Below are 17,363 nucleotides of genomic sequence, written 5' to 3'. Positions count from 1 at the left end.
AAAAAAGGGCATTTCTGCAAGTGAGTTTTGGCCGCTCTCTCGACTTTTCAAAGCTTATAATGTGTTGGTATTTGTAGTCCCTCTTTTTTTGCAATCTGATGGATGGTTACTTTAATTGGTCGGAGAAATTCCAGACATGCTTTTTCTGTGTGTGTTGGGGTGGGTGGAGGGGTGGAGGGGGGGTAGAAGGATGATGATGGGGAGGGAGAAAGCCGAGCCCACCGTCGTTTTTTGAAGCAACCATTGGCTGATACTTGGAATAGACAACGGACAATGTGTAGAGCCTGCCAGCTGTATAGCCTACACTGAGGAGATGTACTAGATCGTTTTTAAAAAGGGAGGAGCCTATGATATTGTGTGCTGTTATTGAATAGCCTACTGTAGTATTTCAACCTCTGACTCCGGGCTGGTTAGCAACTCATTTGGCTCATCTGTTGATTCTCGACCTCGCCCAAAACAATCGTTAATAACGGTCATCTTTGCAGGTAAGGATTTCGCTGAAGTAATTGTCTATTTGCACTTAAGATAACAACTTTGATGAAAGCGGTGGACTCCCATAAAGTCTCGCCTGCTCTCGCCTATACTTACAAACTGTTGCTTAGCTTAGTGGTTCTGCTATTTGGAAGATATAGACCAAGGAGAAGTCCCATTATGACATTTGGACAAAGAAAATAGAAGCATGTATTTTGCATCCGGATGCCTAACTTATACGAAACAAAGCCTTTTTAAAAATACGGGTTATGTTGGTACTTTTTTTATCTACTCAAGATAGTGATGTGGGATGTGTTTGTTTTGTGCGATATCCAATGCCAATCTCTTCATCCCGAACCAAAATATCTGTCCGTCCTGGAATTTCTTGTCCTGAGGAGTGTACCCTAGTCCCTGCAGATCCTTATCGAACAACTCCAAGCAGGGGCGTGCACTCCCTGCTCCCGTCCTGCAGACATTGGATTTAAGAAAAAGTCTCCACAGACTCATAGTCCCATCTCAATTATTTAATGTTTGCATTATTTAGCGATGTTATATTTATTCGAGTCGTTTATTTAATGTTTTACTGTGTGATGCAGGTGTACTGAGTAGTTTGACGAATATCTTAATGCAGTGCCTGGTTCTTTAATTTTTTTAAAGATGCCCCATGTCCTGTAGGCTGTGTTTGATAAGTTGACTCTAACGCCACATGGTGATGTGAACATAAATAATTTAATCACACACTTGGCAACGTCGTAACATTTAAATAAGGCGCTTCAGTAGCATCCTCTAACAACTAGATCTACTATTTGTTCTGGCTCGGATCTCTCACTCGGTTCCCAAAATATTTGCGGTGAGAGGTCGCCAGCCAGTGACATACTTTACACGGTTTAATCTCCCTCTGTTCTTGGACTTACTCGTGAAGGAAGGATTGGTGATGGAGCAGCTTTGGTCAATAGTGTGGTGGTGCGCTGTATCGCGCGCTACAGAATTCGGTAAAGGTGGCCAACGGACTGGCCCGCGCCAGATCTGATCCCACCAGCCAAGTTTTCGCGGCACCAGCCTCACAGGGGCTGTAAGCCACCGCGAGGTATTATAACAGAAACAGTCAGTGATATTATTAATCACCATGCGAAGGCCCCAGTCTGGTTTTCTTTGGCTAATATAAGAGGCTTTCAGTGACCAAATACATGTAGTCTCTCTCTCTCTCTCTCTCTCTCTCTCTCTCTCCTCTCTCTCCCTCTCTCTCTCTCTCTCTCTCTCTCCTCCCTCTCTCTCTCTCTGTCAATCTCTCTCTGTGTCTGCCATCCTCCCATATCCCCATCATCTTGTCTCCCTCAGAGCTTGTCTCATAAAACTAACCAACAAAATCAACCAAAGCCCTAACAGTTTCTTTCACCCCATGACCAAACGTAAAAAAACACAGTCATGGCATGTAACAGTAGATCAAAGACAGCATGATGAACTGTCCCCCGTTCTGGCATCGCACCTCGAGGCATGTGGTTCCAGCGCCGATGCACAGCTTGCACGGCGGCCCGTTCTGGTATTAGATGACAAAGCAGGTATTGAATAAGGGCTTGTGTGGACAGTGGGAGAGGGAGCTTGGAGCGAGCTGAGCGAGACAGCCCCAGTAATTGGCAATGAAACCGTATCTGATAGTGTCTCAGTGTTGTGAAAATATGAGGGGAATGCCCCAACCTTATAAGGAACGGATTGAACTTAGTGACTGATGATTGGAATAGCCTTTGGAATGCATAACAGGGTAGTTTTGTTTTTAAAAAAGCTCCCCCTACTTTCCCCTCTTTTTTCTTCTCCCCCTCTCCTCTTCTTTCTTTCCCCCTTTTTGTCAATGTTTAACCACAAGGGCACCATGTAGAAGTGGGAGAATATGGATGTAGGCTGCTCAGCACACTAGTAATGAAAAGGGTTTTGGAGTCTCTCTTTCTCTCTCACTTTCTCTCTCTCTCTGTCTGTCTGTTTGTGTGTGTGTGTGTGTGTGTGTGTGTGTGTGTGTGTGTGTGTGTGTGTGCATGTTTGAGAAGGCCGTGGCAGGATGTAGGAAACACTGCCCTCTGCTTCCGGACTCTGATGGCCTTCTCGACGAGGCCCAGTGGTTGTCGGATCAGGGTGGGGGTGGCAGCTGCAGTGGGGGTGGTTGAAGCTTTTCAGACCGAACCTCCCGCTCCAACTGACTGTAAACAGCATGAGGGATCCTGGGTGGGATTGGAAGTAGAAGCTGCACCATCACCCTAATAGTTACAGCAATACAGCAAGCTGGTTCACTGCTAGTCACTGTGCTTAAATGGATTTAGTGTAGTGGTTGCATATTCGTGTGCCTACAGATTGCTTGTGGTGCTGCAGTTGTACATGTGTTTCAGGCCAAAAAGCCACTCATGCAGCTCAGAAAGCAATAATGAGGCCAATAGTCGACATCCTCAAGACCCTGGACCAGGTCAGTCAGAGGCATAGAGAGGCCTATGAACAGGGACATGCCCTCGCATAGCATCAGCAGACACAGAGGCAGGTAGTTGCGGATTCAGATGGGGACCACATCCAGATCAGATCTGCTTTAATGTCAGATGATAACAGTGTTACTGCTGCCTGACTTCACCAGAACCATTATGTTCACTACACACACACATACATACAGAGAGATAGAGAGAGAGAGAGAGAGAGAGAGAGAGAGAGAGAGAGACCACAATCACCACCTTCACTACCATCAACCAATACTTGAGTGGAATTTCCGCGGGTAGAAGAGCCCTTGGAAATACCCGTGTTGCCAAAGACGACATCTTTGAACTGAACCCTGGGAGCACTAGAGCAAACACACACACACACAGACACACATACACACATACACACACACACCTCCCCTGCCGGCTTTTTCAGCAAGAGGTCTGGAGGCTGGCAGGATGGTGGTCATGAAGGAAGGAAGAAAAAGAGCGTCTTGTTTATTCTGAGGGTCGTGTTATGAAATGTTCAATTAGCTTCAAGTTAGAGTGATTGACAGGGGAGTGGAGGTGAGGCTTACCTCAAAGGAGGCTTTCCCCAGAGAGAGAGAGAAAGAGAGAGCCCTCAGCCAACTATACTCTCTCCTCTCCTCTCTTCATCTCTCCTCTCCCTCCTCTCTTCTCCTCCACTCTCTCTCTCTCCTCTCCACTTCTCCCTTCTCTCTCTCTCCCTTCTGCTTTGAATTTGATAGCATGTAATTTGAATGTGCTGGGTTCAGAACCACACAGCCCGGCTTGGTTGTGTAACTCAGCAAGCCCAGAGCCCTCTTCGGAGGCACCAGGAGCTCTCTCTGCGGAGCTCGTTGCCGGCGACTACTGAGCCTAAATGGCAAAATCTGGCGTGCCTTAGTCATGAAGTAAGGACGGCGCGAAACTGGAGATTCTGTTTATTTAGGTCCCCGCAAATATGCAATAAGTGGCATACAGATGTTTTGTTAGCAATGTATAAATCTTGAATTCCAAGCTACCCCCCCCCATTTTTTTTCACTCTTGCTCTCACAGAAAGGAAACACTCCAATGGCAGGAACCCATTTTGTAATCTGACTTCATATTCCTGTTTGTTGTTCTATGTTTTTTTTTCCGTTTTAAACCAGGCGGGATTTTTTTTTCTGAAGTGGAAAAGTCAGACGCTAGAACACTAAAGCCAGAGCAGAGCTCGAATGTTCCCCTGATCTGATCTTGGTACTGCATTCCCTGCTAGGCCCTTGTGCTGCACCACACTACACACTACTACACACAATTTTTTTGTTAATTTATTATTATTATTATTATTATTATTATTATTTATTTATTTATTTTAATTTTTCATTTTTGTTCCTTAGGAGTGATGAAACATCTGCATTCCCTGCTAGGCCCTTGTGCTGCAGCAAACTACTGCAGAGGCCTGTGATTTTCTTTTGTTATTTTTTTTTTTTCTGTTTTCGTTCCTTAGGAGTGATGAAAAATGGTCTCACTTTACGTGGGTGTTGGGTGCAGTGGTGGTTAAACTCTGGTGGCCTGACAGATTGACGGGCACATGTTATTCCTCTTAATCTCACACAGACTCGGGGCCCCCTGTTTGAAGTCAGGTTGGGCGGGTGGGCACTTTGGCCTGGCGCGGTAATTGGCTGATCACCTCCTCCTCACACGTGCTCCAGTATAGGCCACTTGGAGTGTGTGTAGGGGGGGGTGGGGTGCTTGGGCGGGAGTACTGAGGAAAATTGTCAATTGAAACTTGTGACTTCTTTAGGTATCAAGTCAGACTTACAGGCCCCCTCCCAGTTCTCTTTTCTCAAGGGAGCATATACTGTATATATATATGTGTATATATATGTGTGTGTGTCTGTGTGTGTGTGTGTGTGTGTGTGTGTGTGTGTGTGTGTGTGTGTGTGTGTGTGTGTATGTGTATGTGTGTGTGTGTGTGTAGGTGTATGTGTGTGTCTGTGTGTGTGTGTGTGTGTGTCGCTCAAACCTTTATGTTATCATCCAGCGTCACCAAGCAGGGTTGCTGTCATTACTCAGGTTTTTGTTTTTTATTTCCCCAAGATGACATGCTTTTGTTTTGTGTGTGTGTGTGGTTGTGTGTGTGTGTAGGTGTATGTGTATGTACGTGTGTGTGTGTGTGTGTGTGTGTGTGTGTGTGTGTGTGTGTGTGTGTGTGTGTGTGTGTGTGTGTGTGTGTGTGTGTGTGTGTGTGTGGGTGTGTGTCTGTGTCTGTGTATGTGTATGTGTGTGTGTGTGTGTGTGTGTGTGTGTGTGTGTGTGTGTGTGTGTGTGTGTGTGTGTGTGTAGGTGTGTGTCTGTGTCTGTGTCTGTGTGTGTGTGTGTGTGTGTGTAGGTGTATGTGTGTGTCTGTGTGTGTGTGTGTGTCGCTCAAACCTTTATGTTATCATCCAGCGTCACCAAGCAGGGTTGCTGTCATTACTCAGGTTTTTGTTTTTTCTTTCCCCAAGATGACATGCTTTTGTTTTGTGTGTGTGTGTGGTTGTGTGTGTGTGTGTGTGTGTGTGTGTGTGTGTGTGTGTGTGTGTGTGGCCGTTTGGGGGTGTGTGGCGCAGGGAGAGAGGACCCTTCTCATGGCTGCCAGGCATCGCCTCATCTGATAAAACAAGCACAGGAAATGTCTCTGTGAGCCCATTTGCTCTGTTTTCTCCCAGGGGGATCACATGCTTCGAGCCTCCACTGGAGAGGAGGAGAGAGAGAAAGAGAGGAAAGAGAGGGAGAAAGAGAGAGAAAGAGAGAGAGACAGGGAGCGCTACATTCCTTCTCCTCTCCGACACTCTCAGTTCCTCCACAGTATACAAACAACAAGGCTTAGTAATCAACAAAACTAAGAGAAACTCAGGCTGCTTGGTTTATAACTAACTTTGCGATTCTCCATTTTGTTTAAGACAGCAGAGGCTAGATGAATGCTGACATGGAAAGATAAATACATGGACAGATATGTAGACAAATTCTACATTGATCCTGGAGGAAATAGTAGGAACTCTGTGAGAGGGATGATGGTGTTGAAGTTTATGTTGTCGATTGGTAATGTTTGAGGTGACTGTCTGGCTGGACTTCTCACAATAGTGAGTTGTGCTCAGGTCAGTAGTGCGGGAAGTCAAAGGGTAAGCTCATCCAACAGGTCACTGCGACGACTGCCTGTGAGTTTCCAGCAGTGTGTGTATTCACAGAGACGAGTGGAGTGCCTCTGATTTTCAGAGAGTGTGTTGTGTACTCACCAATACAACTGGCTGTTGTAGTTTCCCAGAGTGTGTGTATTACGACTCTTCCTGTGAGTGTGGTAAGATGAGGAGATAGGAAGGGCAGCATAGGGTGACTGGATAGACAGTCACACACATCTCTGTATCTCTATGCAATATGAACGGAGGTGAATCATGATTATTCTCCTAATGAATCACTTGTTCATTAAGGGAGGGAGAGTGTTTGGACTTGAACAGTTGGACTGAGTCAGTCTAGACTCTAGAGTGTGGAGAACTGCATTATATGATTCACATTACTGGGCGACAGGGAGACAGTTAGCCTGACACGTACATTTACTTCTGAAGGCCTTCTCTGTCAGAGTTGGTTATTCAAATGTCCTTCACAAATCTCTCTCTCTCTCTCCCTCTCTCCCTCTCTCTCTCTCGGTGTATTAGAGTGTGTGTTAGTCCTTCGGTGTATGAGCATGTGAGTCTGATAGCCACACTGATTGCTTTAAAGTAGCATACTCATGCAGTCACACTGATTTAAGCCCTCTCTTTGGCGATGCAAATCATACCTCTGTGTTGCCATATACGGTGCCCCTGTGTTGGCATATACCTCAGTGTTGGCATATACGGTGCTTCAGTGTTGCCATATACCGTATTTTCCGGACTATAAGTCGCACTTTTTGTCATAGTTTGGCTGGTCCTGCGACTCAGGCGCAACATATATATATATATATATATACAGTATATGTTTTTTTTCCTCTTAATGACAAATTTTTTGACTGGTGCGACTTATACTCCGGTGCGACTTATAGTCTGGAAAATACGGTACGGTGCCTCAGTGCAAAGCATTAGAGAATGCATAAGTGGTTAAATAGTGTGAACACCTCTTCGCCTGGGCACACTATTTAAATATTTTCCAAAACTAGAGACCCTTTCAACTGCAAAAACAATCATGTGCGTTCCAAAGGCATTTCCGGTGGCACAGAAAACAACATTGAGGTAAAGGTAACTTGGGGACAAAACAAACAAAAAAAAGTTACTTTCAAAGTATCTGTGTTGGTTTTGATTGTTTCAACTGGAAACCCTCTAGGAACATATTAAAATGGTTTACAGCCTAGCATAATGGGATTTTAATAACAGGTGGGGGTCATAGATTTGGAGACACAATATATTCAATGTACAATTAAATTCAATTTCTCACATTTCATTTCATTTGTCTGTTCAAAGACAACACACATTAGTCAATCTTTCTGTAAATGTATCAATATTTGCCGTAAATGTCCTTGCCCAGTATTTGGGTTGAAGAGTTTAGCTCACCCTCACAGTTAAACAGTTTAGAGATAGACTGCCTGGGAATTAGCCTGCAGGGCTGGGCAGTGGCATACTGTATTACTCCATTTGACTCTCAAATCTGGACGACGCACAACGCACACACACACACACACACACCTTTATCCACTGTAGTCAGCTATCTCTTAATAAATCATGTATACCCCCGATTATCTCCTTCAGACTCTCCTAAAAATGGCCTAGCATATGGAGATCGGTGTCACTGGCACAAGACACTAGGCATGCCAGCAGCAGTATAATGCCCGTCTGTCACACCCCAGACGCAGTCAGGCCCCTCAGTAATGACAGGACCAGCCCGAGTGCCAACCGGCTTGTTTGTCCCGCCAACAGCTCGCTAGTTAGCTGTGTTAGCAGCTCATTAAAGGCTGTTAGTAGGCTTTAATGACTGCTGGTGTTTGCTGCTAGCTTATATAGCCACATGAACACACTAAAGTAGGACGTGAGGTGAGAGGAGAATGGAGCTGCCGTGATGTAGAGGCTGTACTCTGTGTGTGTGTGTGTGTGTGTGGTTATGGCATGCATGAAGCCATCATAATTTGTCAAGTTTTCTCTGTGAACTATTGTGTGTGTGTGTGTGTGTGTGTGTTATGGCATGCATGAAGCCATCATAATTTGTCAAGTTTTCTTTGTGAAAAATTGTGTGTGTGTGTGTGTGTGGTTATGGCATGCATGAAGCCATCATAATTTGTCAGGTTTTCTCTGTGAATTATTGTGTGTGTGTGTGTGAGTGTGTGTGTGTGCGTGTGTTTGTGTGTGTGTGTGTGTGTGTTTTCCAACTTGTGACGCATGTGTGTGACTGTAGTGTACATACTGACTTTAAAGTGGCAGCCTTAGTCGTAAACTAGCCTAGCCTGTTAGCCTAATTATATCCCCTTGCATGAATATCCAGAGGCAAGCATCAGCTGCATTAGACTCAGAACAACGGCTGCTTGTCCTGGCCATAACAGTCTGGCAGCGATGGCTAGTGTGGGGCAGAGGGTGCCTGTTCACCGCGACACTCCACTCCTCTCCCCTCCCTCTCCTACCCCTTTACCCCCCTACCTCTGCCCCTAGCCAGACCACCTGGGTTATAATGATCCCCAATTAGTTCAGGTTAGATTTAATGGGCAGTAATGGTATACCCCCAACCACACACACAAGCACACACACAGGCACAGACACACACACACACACACACACACACATATGAACACACCCACCTCCTCTGAAACACACAGATGTACAGGCACACACAGACATTGACACACAGACACACACACACACACACACACACACACGTACACACACACACACACACACACACACACACACATACACACTACTTAAAGGAGTTCAAGCCCTATTGGAAATGAAACTCCAGTCAGTCAGGCCCAGTGTAAACACCACGGTCCAGTGAAAGGCCGCCTGTGTGCGGCAGAGGTGAGATGTCACAGGTGGAACGTCCGCGCCTGAAAAGGTAGATGCCTGCCGTCTTCTGGGTACATCTCTTAGGGGGGCAGTCTAGGCTCTCTCTCTCTCCCTCTCCCTCTCTCTCTCCCTCTCTCTCTCTCTCTTTATTTTTGGAACAGCATACGTAGTGCAGGGGCATTTGTGGGTTAATCTAGTTTCCACTTTAGCCATTAGCTAAAACAGGAGAAAGAGAGAAAAGCCCCCTCGGGGCAACCTGATATCTCTTACATAGCGCACACACTCTTCAATTATGTACAATTTCATGCTTGGCTGAGGTTCTTGTGGCCAATAAATGTCTGTATTATGCCATAAAAATACCACATATTAGTTGTAAAGCTGTTATTAATTAAGACTTCAGCACTAAAAATATGCATTAAAACCCATTATATAACAACAATCAGGAATGGGAAGGCAAAGAAGTCATAGAACTGATTTTACATTTTACATTAATTTTACATTTTCAGCTCTTTAAAATGAACATTGCAATTGAAATGTGTAAATGGTCATCACAATCTGAAACAAGAGTAGACAGAAAGAAAGAAAGAAAGAAAGAAAGAAAAAAGAAAGAGAAAGAAAACAAGGCTCTGCCATAAAGCTGTCGAACTCATCCATTTCTCAGTATATGAGAAAGAGAAGGACGTTTGGTTTCTTGAGGAATTCTTGGCAGGAAAGTAATTTGCTGTAGCCAAAATGGAAAAAAAAATCCTCAGTTTCCTGATAGACAAAAGGGTCTAGACATGTACACGTCACTCATAAGATCAGCGTGTTCTGAGTGAGTGTGCTTGCCTGACTTAAGCCAAAATGGCTACTGGCAAGTTTTGTTTATGAAGTCCTAACCCAAGGGGAGTGATTGCAGTGAGAACTTTTCGTTCAACCATCAACAAAGTGATATACGCATCGCTGTTTGTTTTCTGTGATGGATATGATATCTCATATCTCACAAAATTTATCAAGGTGAAATTCCCCTCCTCTCTCTCTCTCTCTCACTCAGGTCTCTCCCCCTCTCTGAATTTGAATTTCCAACTTCTATTTGTAAGGGGCTGTATTCATATTTATTCACGATAATACACAACAGTTCAACAAAACACATAACACAAGTACAACAAAAACAAAAGTTACAGAAAGTCTCTCTGTAGGATAGAGGCTACAGCCACAGTTGAGATTGCCCCCAGCCCCCTCCCCCCCCCCATTCTCTCTCTCCCTCCATTCCTGTGTTAGAGGAGAGGGTAGGGGCTAGAGCTACAGTGGAGATTGGCTCCCGGCCATGCTGATAATAACAGCCAGCAGAAATATGCGCAAAAAATGAGATCTGCGAGGGCAACCGTTAGCATGGAGGCTCCTGTAAGCTATCCTCACTGCTGAAGGAATGCGTGCTGCTAAGGCAGGGTGGGAGAGAGAGGGAGGGAGGGAAAGAGAGAGAGAACAAGAGAGCTGCGGTATAGAGAGGACACAAAACGGAGGGAGAAAGAGGCTGAGAGAGAGAGAATAAGAGAGACAGATGAAAAAGAAAAAGGGATTAAGAAAGAGAAAAGGAGAGAGGAAAAGAACAGAAGAGGGTAAAGTGGTAGAAAGTAAGAGTGTTTGACCTGAGAGATGCTGCTTTTAAAATAGTAGGTTTTTATAGGCATCACAAGCCACAACCACCATCTAGAACATTCAACAGACAATTTAGCTCTTCATGATTAGCAGAGGGAATCCTTGAAATGGCCTTTTTTAGTTTCTGTATTTATAGAGCATTGCCACAGTAAAAGATAATGCTTAGTTTCTACACTCTTGGAAAATCCTGGGTGAGCACTTTGATTTGTCTACAGGGACCCTCTCCACAACATCATAGAAGTGTAATGATATTTTGAGCTTAGTCAATGGATTATAGTAGCGATTTTGGTCCCCAACGAAAGTTTACACTCATTATCATCCAGAAATAGACCCTACTTTCTTAGACTGGAATGTTCTTAGACCGGAATGTTCCTTTAAGTGCACAGGTAGTACCAATACATCGTTTTCACCTTTGGCTCCTTGAAGATTGTACTTCTTCACTGTGGCCTGGGCAAGGCTGGCACAGGCAGGCGGGCAGGCGAGTCTCAACACCTGGCACTCAGCTGAGAGGAGGCAGCGATCCAGGCACGCTGGGTGTTAATGGGCCAGGAAGCGCGCTGCTTTCTCCGGGTGCGATGACAGCAGACAAGCCTTAACCAGTCATCCCTTATGTTATTCTGGGAGTGAGCCTCATCATGGCCATCCTACTATACCAACCCCCTCTCCTACACTCCCCCAAAGCCATCTATCATCCTGTCCAAAAAGTGTTTATTCTCCATGTTTTTGCACAAAACAGCCTTGTGTTTTCCTCCTCGAAGTCAATGGGCTTTTTGGAGAGGGGGGAGGGGGATGTGGGACACCACAAAACACAGCCATACGTTTCTCTTTCTCCCGGTGCTTCCTGTTGGAGTAGCATGCCTCACTGAGGTCATTGTGTTCCGTGGTGGTTGGCGAAGTTGGTGGTGTTGGTGGGGTGGAGGAGGGGGCAGCAGGAAGGGTAAGGGAGTCGTGGCGTTTGGAGTTGAAGTGTGGCGACAATCTGTGAAGAGAGACCCATCTCCTCCCAGGAATGTGGCGCGCTGACTTCTGGCAAGGGCTTTTTGACACTCAATACCCTTGAAATCTCCATATATGCACTTGTGGAAAGAAAGAAAGAAAGAAAGAGAGTGAAAGATGACAATAGGAAGATGTTGATAAGAGAAAAAGGGAGCACAAGAGAAAATGCAAGGAACAGGAAGAAATCAAGAAAATGTAATGTAATGTAAAAAGAGTATAAAAAAGGATAAAAATGGAAAGAAAGAAAAAAAATCTACATAACTTTGTCAAATGTACAGGTTTTGCTGCGTTAAATGACTGCTCTGACAATGATGAATGTTCCAGACGGAAGTGTATCACTTTTTTAACTGCTGGCATGCATAATGTACACTCATTCTCAGCTGCATTGACTTTGCTGTGGTCAGACCCCAGCGTGAGTGTGTGTGTGTGTGTGTGTGTGTGTGTGTGTGTTTGAGCTGGGGGCGAGAGAGAGTGAGTCCACAAACATGTTTCTCAGGCTCTCTACACGCTAAGCACATGCCTGGTATGCAAGCAACCGAGAGCGAGGGAGGGAGAGAGGTGGGGGGGGGGGAGGGAGCGAGAGAGTCTTGTCATGACGTCATGCGTCCACCACTCGCTCTCCTCGCATGTGTCCATGTTAGGTAGAACAGGAAGAGGACTCGTCCTCTCCCAGTGTGGCAATGAACAGGAACATCAATCATGTCTTACTCATCCTTTCCTCCCCCTCTCTCTCTCTCCCTCTCTCTCTCTCTCTCTCTATCTCTCTCTATCTATCTATCTATCTTTCCTTTGTGGCTTGAAGCGTATGCTGACCACATCAGTGAGGATTTTTAAATGAGCCTGTCACCACAGCTGTGAGAGAGCGTTTTACAATGCACACTTGTCAGATTACTGGGACTTTCTCTGTTTGGAGAAGTGTATATCATAAATAAAAAGTGAGAGAGAGCCATGACGTGTGTGTGTGTGGAGGGGGTTCATATCTATGTGTGTGTGTAGTGTATGTGTGTGTGTGAGAGAGAGAGAGAGAGAGAGAGAGAGAATGCTAGGTTAGACAGGGTCAGGGTAAGAATGAAACACATACGGCCATGACATTGTTCTGATGAGGTTATCTGCTGTGAATGAGTGTATTGTCACGTCCCTCATGTTGTTCTTACTCTAATTGAATCTCATCTCATTGAGGCGTTATTCTGCCCCAGCACCTTGGCTTTGATGGCTGCTGTTTGTTCTTGTCCTTCATTGCATTACACACACGTGCGCACACGCACGCACATGCACACCTACACATGTACGCACACGCACACACAGTCACTCACTCAATCACTCACACACACACACACACACACACACACACAGACACAAACACACACACACACACAGACACACACACACACACACACACACACACACACACACACACACACACATGTCCATGCAATACCATGTCCATACCATGTCACTCCCACTTACTTCACACCCCACCAACAGCTCCTCATCCACCAGTCACTTGATGAGAAAAAATAGCTACCTGCTGGACAGTTGCAAACGGAGCCTGTTTGCTTTGTAAAGTGGGCCGTTGTCCTATGCGGCTCCCTCCCCGCGGTGATGGAGTGTGGGGGTCGCGACACCATTACTCCCTGGGCGAGTCTCATCTCGCAACGGCGCCTTGGTCCTGCCACCGTCTCAGCAGACGCCTCTCTCTCTGAGGGAACTGCCCCCTGCGTAACATTTAACCCCTCCCACCCACCCCCCATCTCTCTCAGAGCATGGGGGGGGGGGGGGGGGGGGCAATTGATGGGGTGTAGACATTGGGAAGAGAGGGGATTTATTTGTTTTTGTTTTTGACAAAGAGAGCACTATTTGATGAAAAGTAGCTGATGACAGATATCACTCTCATCCCTCTCTTTTACTGTCCTCCCTTGTAATTGGAGTGTTTCCTTGTTGTTGACTGCAGATAGGTGCTCAGTGGCTAAAGGCTGCTAATAGCCTTAGATGCCAATAAACAACGCACACTGGACATGGCTGCTTGACACTGGATATTTTGTGCATTTGTTTTTGTATGTGTGTGTGTGTATGTGCTGATTTCAGTGTGTGTCAGTGTGTGAGAGTGAGTGCAAGCGTGTGTTACATTTTGCAGTTATATAACAAGGGGGATGGACCTGAAAGCTAAAACCATTAAATCTTTGACAAATATGTGATAGGCTGAAGAGAGAAAGAGAGAAGGAGGGAAACTTTGTATGCGAGTGTGTGTGTGTGTGTGTGTGTGTGTGTGTATGTGTGTATGTGGGACTGTGTGGGAGTGTATGAGGGAGAAAAAGAGTGTACTAGATTAGTGGAGGGAAAAAGGGAAAGAAAGAGTCAGAGAGAAAAAGGAAAGAGAGGAATGAGACGGAAGACGGAGAGATTTATTTATAATATTTTTTTGAGGGGGAAAAAATCCCTTCCTGACTGCTCGAGGTTTGTAAACTGGCCTGTAGCACTGGCCTTGGCCTTCTGGACACAGTCTTCAGGGCAGTAGGGACCAGGGCAATGGGGCATTAGTGCGCCCATAAGAACCCGTCACCAAATAAACAAGCCCTGTCAGCCTGCTGCCCCTTCGCCAGGGCTTGCCGCATTTTTTCCCAGAGTTCCATGGGCCCAGCCAAGAAGGGAAAATAGTTTTTGTGAGAGAAAGTAAAAAAAAAAAAAGGCATTATGGGTACAGTTTGTCCTCGGGCCACTTTGGTGGTGGTGACCACGAGAAGACGCCACCGGGACAGCAGCAGTGAAGGCCCCCTATCTCCATCCGTCATGCTGCTCTGCGTAGACAGGGGGCTGAGTTTTCCACGAGCTCCGGGAGTTTCTGTGCATGTGTTTGGAGCGAGAGAATAAGAGGGAGCGAGAGAATAAGAGAGAGAGGGAGAGAGAGAGGGAGAGAGAGAGAGGGCTGTATCTCGCTGCACACAGCACGTTATAAGTGCTTTTCTTTTTTTTCCCTCTTCCCTTTTTTTCGGTGAAGTTACGGGAAAAGGGAGCTTTTTTTGTTTCCATATTTGGTCATGTGGACACAGGCCAATAGGCAGTAGCCTTTTGATGCAGCACAAGCATCTCAAATTTGACTTTCTCTCCCTTGCCTCTAACTTTTTTGCTTTTTACTGGAGACCATGCTTTCTGATAGCACATAGCTACCAATAAAAGAGCACAGAGCACAGAAGAGAAGCTATTTAATCTCACTTCAGCTTAAAAAAAAAGAGGCAATAGACCTGCTTGACTTTGCATGTCACGCAAGGCAGATGTTTCTCTGTTTTTTTTTCTCATCCTCATCTTTTTTTTTGTCTTCTTAAGCTTTACGGCTCCTCTACCCTGAGTAAAACGCTGATGTAAATCGCCCATTTAAGGGCTGTATTAGAGGATGACAGAGTTTCATGGACATCCTGTCTGGCTGAGGGAGTTGGCTCTCGGGCAGCCTTGTGTTGTCCTTTGTGGGAACGCAAGGCCAGCAAATATGCAGTGTAATGCAGGACCGACCCAGCGAGCGAGGAAGTAAATGAGCAAGCGAGTCGCGTTTTTGTGGACGGCGAACACAAAACAGATGGCTCGCTGCAGCGGCGGCTGTTTTATTTGGGACTTTGAGTAGCTTTTAAGACACGCTGGTGTGGGGAGATGGATGCTTGGCTTCACTGAATCACCGGCGAATGCTTGTTGTACACGTTAATGCCTTTCAGGCTCTGTCCCATTGTTCTCTTAGCTCAAATCACCTGCACACACTAAACAAGAGGCGAAACCAAAGCTTCCCGAAACTGACACCTCCGGGGCAAAAACACATAATGACGAGCGATGAACATCAGATGACTGATGTTCAAACTTGAAGCGCTTCAGTAAATGAACCAATATGACTCTGCAGACTAGACAAGTAATAGACTATATCTGATGTTATGTGGACAACCACACGTAGGCCTATATTGTCTTCTCTCCCTGCCAAAAGTGACTTCTATTTCAGCACCTCTGTTTACATGTGCAGTGCAGGCCGGCAGGTAAGAGAAGCTAACGGCTGATTCATGAGACAAGCCGATGTGTCATGGAATGTGACCTATTGTCTGGGAATGCAGAGGTCTCTCCTCGCACTGCCAAGTGGAAAGTCAGGTCTATTTTTTTGCCCCAGTTTGCACCTCGGCGGTATTTATTTGATAGACCTGGAGGATTATCAGGCTTTGGTTTCATAGGGTGGGTAGTTGGATAGGTGGATAGACACCTCAGGAATCATAGCATTCAGTTTGCATGCTATGAGTTTGCCTCATAGCCGGTTTGCCTGTTTTGCATGCACAGCAATCTGAATACCATTCAATTTGATTCAAAATATATTATGTGTATATAGTGTCATAACTTTATATTTTCGTAAAAACACCAAACTTGAATTTGAAAATATATCTTATACTGGAAGCAAAGATATTTTCTTTTAGCCCGATTTATGTGCTCGTGCTGCACTTCTGTGACCCCAGAAGTGTGACCAGGGTGTATGTACTGACTTTACCCATGAGCCTCCGCCTCCCTGAGAGCTGACATGCACACAACTGATACGTAGCTAAACTAGGCCAACGTTCGCTCTCGTCATTTTCTCAGCCAATGGCATCTTCCCGTATCCCTGTCTTGTTTGCCCGGCCTTGTAGACGAGTGAAGTGCTCAAGGCGTCTTCCTGAATGTGTTTGTTTGTATCAGTGTGGCTGTGATCTCATTCTCTACTTCAACAACAGCTGCCCTCTGGAGATGGAGAGACACATCACCAGCAGCTGAAGGCCATTGTGCCCTCCCATCCATCCATCCATCCCTTCTTTCTTCCAAACTTCTCTCCATCCCTCCCTTCTGTTATATCCCTCTTTCTTCCCAACTCTATCCCTCCCTCCTGTTATATCTCTCCTTCTTCCCATCACTCTCTCTCAGTACCTTTGTTCTCTTAACTTCCTCTTCCCTCTTATTCTCTATCCATTACTCACTCCCTTTTTTCCATATCTCCCCCCCCCCTGACTTCTTCCTGTCACGTTAAAGGACATCCACCAGCTACAAACGCGCAACAGGGCACCAAACTACAATAGGCCACTTCAGATGACTGAACCCAAAGAAAGAACCAACACACGTGTTGTGTACCTTGAATACTTTTTTTTTTAACTAGGTTCAAACACCAAACGTCAGGACACACAGCATCTTCATCAGAGTTAAGACGTTAGTCAATTTTCTCCTAGTAAAAAAAAAAGTTATTGGTGTGCTCTGGTTCTTTGGTTCAACTTAATCATCTGAACTGGCCCATTATATGTTGCTGATCTTGCTGTCCTGCTCTGTGAGCACCAATCTCCATTTGCAGAGGAGCTGCAGCTCAAGGAGTTCCCGTATCACTCTATCAGGCATGTACGGATGGATGCCCTTCCTCGCCTACCTCATGGTTCCTGGTTCTTGCCAAGCACTGGTCCATGTAGCACCAGAAATGCTGGAGTTGGTCCACCCTCCGAGGCACTGACGTGTGAACGGAGTGGTAAACTGTGTGAAACAGGGGCCGCTGGTGCTGCAGCAAGGGCAGTGTGAAGGTAGTGATGGATTTGATGGTGCTTACCTTCCTCCCTCCTTCCTTCTCTCCTCCCTCCATCCTTCCCTTCCTCCCTCTGTCCTTCTCTCCCTCCTCCCTCCGTCCTTCCCTTCCTCCCTCTGTCCTTCCCTTCCTCCTCCCTCCATCTTTCCCTTCCTCCCTCCATCCTCCCTGTCCTCCCTCCATCCTTCCCTTCCTCCCTCCGTCCTTCCCTCCTCCCTCCATCCTTCTCTCCTCCCTCCGTCCTTCCCTTCCTCCCTCCGTCCTTCC

The 17,363-nt window shown here is 45.9% G+C and overlaps 1 protein-coding gene across 3 annotated transcripts in view; it reads left to right on the top strand.

The window, feature by feature from the left end:
- The first annotated feature begins 221 nt into the window (after nt 1-221).
- Nucleotides 222-17,363, top strand: part of cald1a (caldesmon 1a) — a 65,172-nt gene continuing 48,030 nt past the window's right edge. For all 3 annotated transcript variants that reach the window (XR_012989266.1, XM_076296608.1, XM_076296606.1), the window contains exon 1: nt 222-485. The gene's annotated coding sequence lies outside the window, so the exon portion shown is untranslated. The remainder of the gene's footprint in view (nt 486-17,363) is intronic.

Source organism: Alosa pseudoharengus, unplaced genomic scaffold (assembly GCF_046254945.1).
Source record: "Alosa pseudoharengus isolate Yale_2024_CS ecotype anadromous, Long Island Sound unplaced genomic scaffold, YU_APseudo_1.1 YU_APseudo_1.1_scf_20, whole genome shotgun sequence".
NCBI classification, from domain to species: Eukaryota; Metazoa; Chordata; class Actinopteri; order Clupeiformes; family Clupeidae; genus Alosa; species Alosa pseudoharengus.
This window is presented reverse-complemented; position numbering and strand designations above follow the sequence as displayed.